Below are 6,402 nucleotides of genomic sequence, written 5' to 3'. Positions count from 1 at the left end.
TGTGAGGTGTGTGCAGGGAAGTGAGGATGTGAGGTGTGGTGAGAGAGTGAGTGGAGGGAAGTGAGGTGCGGTAAGAGAGTGTGTTAGTGTTGGTTAGTGGGCCGGTGTAGGTGTTTTGTGAGACGAGTGAATAGGTGAGGGAGTGTGTTAGTGGGCTGTGGGTTGACGTGGGTGCAGTGAGGAGGTGAGGTTAGGGTTGGTTAGGTGATGAAAGTGTGAGGATTAGTGGGCCGTGGGTTGATGTGGATGTTTTGTGAGATGAGTGAATAGGTGAGGGAGTGTGTGCAGCGGGTGCAAAAGAAAAACAAAAGCTTTATAATTTTTAATTTCTAATTAAATAAAACAATTAATTTTCCATTCGAATTTTTAATTATTTTATAAACTTTATTTCAGTTTTTTCTATTAATTTATTATTAATTTTCTATTCATTATATTTTATTTTTGAGAACACATTTTATCTGTCGGGACGAGATTGGGTGTTCACAATCTCTTATCTTGTATATCTTAACTAATATCTCATATTTGATATCTTATCTCTTATCTCTTATCTCAAATCTCTTATCTCATATATCATATTTGATATCTCTTAACTTTTATCTCTTACATCTCATATCTTATCTCTTATCTCTTATCTCCTATCTCTTATCTCTTATCTCTTATCTCTTATCATTTATCTCTTATCATTTATCTCTTATCTTTTATCTCTAAGCTCTTATCTAATATTTCACATATCTTATCCTCTTATCCCCTTACTGTTATGTCTTACCTTTTATCTTTTATATTTTATCTCTTATCTCTTATCTCTTATATCTTAAATCTTATCTATTTTCTTTTATCTCTTATCTCTTATATCTTATAACTTATAACTTATCTCTTGTATTTTATCTCATATCTCAGATCTCGTATGTCTTATGTCTTATGACTTATCTCTTATCTCATATTTAATAACACTTAATTCTTATATTATATTTGATATCTCTTATCCTTATCTCTTATCTCTTACCTCTTACCTCTTACCTCTTACCTCTTACCTCTTACCTCTTACCTCTTACCTCTTACCTCTTACCCCTTACCCCTTACCCCTTACCTTTTATCTCTTGTCTCTTGTCTCTTATCTCTTATCTCTTATCTCTTATCTCTTATCTCTTATCTCTTATCTCTTATCTCTTATCTCTTATCTCTTATCTCTTATCTCTTATCTCTTATATCTTATATCTTATCTCCTATCTTTTAACTTCTATCTCTTATCTCTTATCCCTTATCTCTTATCTCTTATCCCTTATCTCTTATCTCTTATCTATTATTTGATATCTCTTATTTCTTATCTCTTATCTCTTATCTATTAATTGATATAATTATTCTTCGTTACCTATTATCTTTTTTATTCCAACAAAAAAATCAAATGGAATTATCCTAATTTTGAACAAAACATCAATCCATGTTTAATTCGAATCTAAATTCAAATTGGATTTCGAATTTTTAATTTCTATTTTTTTTTCTTAAAGGAGTAATTTTAGCAGTCGACTCGCTTTTTTCAAATTTTTTTTCGTTATTAAGAAAAGGTAACGAAGATAAAATACGAGCTTTTTTTATAGCAACAGTAATTAATCGTTGTTGTTTTAAGGTCAATCTATTTACACGTCTAGATAATATTTTTCCTTATCTCTTATCTCTTATTTCTTATCTGTTATCTCTTATTTGCAATCTCTTATCTCTTACTTGATATCTCTCACCTATTATCTCATATTTCACACCTCTTATCTCATATTTCACATCTTTTATCTCTTATCTCTAATATCTTATCTCTAATATCTTATCTATTATCTCTTGTCGCTTATCTCGTATCCCTAATCTCTTATCTCTATTTTGATATCTCTTATCTCTCATTTGATATCTCTTATCTCATCTTTCATATTTTTTATTTCTTATCTCTTATCACTTATCGCTTATCTCGTTTCTACTATCTATTATTGATTATCACTTATCGCTTCTCACTTACTACTTATCACTTATCGCTTATCCCTTAACACTTATTGCTTAACACTTCTCGTTTAGCACTTATCACTTTTCGATTATCACTTATCACTTATCGATAATCTTTTATCACTTATCAGTTATTGCTTATCGCTTATCACTTATCCCTTATTGCTTATCGCTTATCGTTAATCGCTTATCATTTATCGCTTATCGGTTATCATTTACACTTATCTCTTATCGATTATCACTTATCATTTATCACTTATAGTTTATCTCTTATCGCTTAACACTTATCACTTATAACTTATAACTTGTCATTTATCTTATCCTTTATCCCTTATCACTTATCGTTTATCACTTATCACTTATCACTTATCGCTTATCGTCGATCGCTTATCGCTTATCGTTTATCACTTATCACTTCTCGCTTATCTTATCGCTTATCACTTATCACTTGTCGCTTATCTTATCGCTTATCGCTTATCACTTGTCGCTTATCTTATCGCTTATCGCTTATCACTTATTATTTATCGTTTATCACTTATCGTTATTCGCTTATCACTTATCATTTATCACTTATCGCTTATCACTTATCACTTATCGTTATTCGCTTATCACTTATCACTTATTGCTTATCGCTTATCACTTATCGCTTATCACTTATCACTTATCATTTATCGCTTATCACTTATCGCTTATCGCTTATCCATTATCACTTATCACTTATCGCTTATCGCTTATCACTTATCGCTTATCACTTATCACTTATCACTTATCACTTATCGCTTACCACTTATCACTTATCGCTTATCACTTATCACTTATCACTTATCGTTTATCACTTATGACTTATCACTTATCGCTTATCGCTTATCGCTTATCACTTATCACTTATCGCTTATAACTTTTCGCTTATCACTTATCGCTTATCACTTATCACTTATCGCTTATCATTTATTACTTATCATTTATCGCTTATCCATTATCACTTATCACTTATCGCTTATCGCTTATCGCTTATCGCTTATCACTTATCGCTTATCACTTATCGCTTATCACTTATCACTTATCACTTATCACTTATCGCTTATCACTTATCGCTTATCGCTTATCACTTATCACTTATCACTTATCACTTATCGCTTATCACTTATCTCTTATCACTTATCGCTTATCGCTTATCACTTATCACTTATCACTTATCACTTATCACTTATCACTTATCACTTATCACTTATCACTTATCACTTATCGCTTATCACTTATCACTTATCACTTATCACTTATCACTTATCACTTATCACTTATCACTTATCGCGTATCGCTTATCACTTATCATTTATCATTTATCACTTATCGCTTATCGCTTATCACTTATCAATTATCGCTTATCACTTATCACTTATCACTTATCACTTATCGCTTATCACTTATCACTTATTACTTATCACTTATCGCTTATCACTTATCATTTATCACTTATCATTTATCACTTATCACTTATCGCTTATCACTTATCACTTATCATTTATCACTTATCGTTTCTCACTTATCGCTTATCACTTATCACTTATCGTTTATCACTTATCACTTATCGCTTATCATTTATCATTTTTGACTTATCGCTTATCGCTTATCACTTATCACTTATTGCTTATCACTTATCACTTATCACTTATCACTTATCACTTATCACTTATCACTTATCACTTATCACTTGTCATTTATCACTTATCATTATCACTTATTGCTTATCACTTATCACTTATCACTTATCACTTATCACTTATCACTTATCACTTATCACTTATCACTTATCACTTGTCATTTATCAGTTATCGCTTATCGCTTATCACTCATCGCTTATTGCTTATTGTTTATCACTTATCGATTATCGTTTATCACTTACCCCTTATCACTTATCGCTTATCGCTTATCACTTATCACTTTTGTTTATCACTTATCACTTATCACTTATCACTTATCACTTATCGCTTATCGCTTATCGTTGATCGTTTATCTCTTATCGTTTATCACTTGTCATTTGTCGCTTATCTTGTCGCTTATCACTTATTACTTATCGCTTATCACTTACTTATCATTTATCGTTTATCACTTATCATTTATTGTTTATCCCTTATCATTTATCCCTTATCGCTTATTATTGATCATTAATCTCTTGTCTCTTGTCTCTTGTCTTTTATCTCTTTTCTCTTTTCTCTTTTCTCTTTTCTCTTTTCTCTTTTCTCTTTTCTCTTGTGTCTTGTCTCTTGTGTCTTGTCTCTTGTCTCTTGTCTCTTGTTTCTTGTGTCTTGTCTCTTGTCCCTTGTCCCTTGTCTTATATCTCATATATATTTTATATCTTTTCTCTTTTCTCTGTTTTTTTTTCTCTTATCTTTTATCTCTTATTTCTCATCTCTCATCTTTCATCTCATATCTGTATTCAAACTTCCCTTTTAATAAGAGATAGACTTAGTATGAAACCCCCCCCCCTATGTTTTTTTTTTAAATATTTTCAAATTTATGTATTAGTATTTTTATTTTAGATTCTTTTATATTTTGAAATTATGTGTAGTATATATTCGGAATTGACGAAAATTACATCAAATATTATATAGAATATAATTATTTATTAAAGTTTTTTTCATTGTTTTTTGAGTGTTCTTTTATTATATTCATCTCTCACTTCCATTTTTTTTTTTCAATAAAAAGGTAAGTTTGACACAAACTCATTGTTTTTGTTATCATTTTTCTTGTGTTGTTTTTCATTTTTAAAGAAAAAAATATAATTCAATCTTATATGAGTAATATTAGTTTGATATTAGTCCTCTCGTAAACTTTGAACCAATTTAGTTTCTATCTTTATAAATACATAAATTTAGTTCTTTAAACTAATTTATTTTAAGTTTGTTTAACGTTTCAAACACGATTCTCAGCTAACTTTGAAGCGAACATGTATCAAATGGTGTAAACAAAATAAAATACTATAATGAAATAATTTTGAAAGGTCAAATAAATTTAATAAAATTTAATTAAAGGAACTAAATTCACGTATTTACAGAATTAGAGGACTAGATTAGTTCAAGATTTCCAAGAATGACTAATTTCGATTTTCACTAAAGATTGAAGGATCAAAAACATATTTAATTTTTTTCTCCTGATAACCTCTTATATATATATATATATATATATATATATATTATTTTTTATTAATATAGAAATGTATTATATTTTTTTATAAATAATTTTTAATTATAACTTGATTATTATTAAGTTTGTTTTCTACTTCTTTAAAATCTTAATTAGATTATTAATATTAATGAAGGATTAAATAATTTATTTATTTTCAGAAGTGATTAGAGGAAATTTATCATGAATATTAAAACAAGACAAATTTTTAGTTGTGAAAAATTTAATATTAAATTTTTATAACATGATACGGTAAAATATTCCCAAATACAAATATATTAAATAAAAGAGATAAAACCAAGGGAACTCATTTAAAATAAGATTGATATCAAATACAAATTTAAAATTATATATTTGTAGTGTATTATGTTGACGTTTCTGTATCGCCACTCGTCCTCTTCCTCAAGGGGTGACGCCGGCGGCTTCTTCGCCCTCTGTTGCGTTGCGCGTTAGATGATGAAATGAAACCAGGGGTTGAGGGTTCAGATGCTGAAATGAAATAAGATGCAGAGGATCTGAAAAAAAAAAAAAAGTGCTCAGCGGAGAAGAATGTCTGAAAATGTAAAAGAGTGTGCTTTTGGTAATTTGGCAACTCCAGAGCATTTTGATCGAGTGACAAATGCTTTTCTTTATTCCACATGTTCCTCCACAAGACAAGTTCACAACTAGGGATGGCAACGGGGCGGGGTGAGGACGGGTTTCACTATCCTATACCCATCCTCGTAAAAATAATTCATCCTCATTCTCATACCCAAATCTAATGGGTATTAAAGTTTTATCTCATCCCCATCCCCACCGGGTAACGGGTATAATCTCTTACCCATACCCGTTTCCTTATTACTTCAATATAAATTTTAATTAATTTTTATAAAATAATAAAAAATTACATTAAAGGAAACATAATATTATCAAATATTCAATATTGTTTCTTCGATATCAAATACTTTGAAATAAATTATAATTGTTTACATTTTAGATTGGAATACCAAATAAAATTTCATGAGAACTAAAATATTTATTAAATTTGCAAATTGCAGACATTAATGAAACCTAGTTGATAAAATTTAAAAATATTTTTAAAAAAATTTAAAGGAAAACAAATATTCAAATTAAAATATATTTTAAATATTTGTTTACTTCAATTTTTTAAATTATAATGAATCTCTTTTTTTATACACTAATAAAAATGATAATACATCACTTAATCAAAATGACGCAAATAAGAAATAATAAACA

Source organism: Vigna unguiculata, chromosome 2 (assembly GCF_004118075.2).
Source record: "Vigna unguiculata cultivar IT97K-499-35 chromosome 2, ASM411807v1, whole genome shotgun sequence".
Taxonomy (NCBI): domain Eukaryota; kingdom Viridiplantae; phylum Streptophyta; class Magnoliopsida; order Fabales; family Fabaceae; genus Vigna; species Vigna unguiculata.
Note: the sequence above shows the minus strand (reverse complement) of the source record.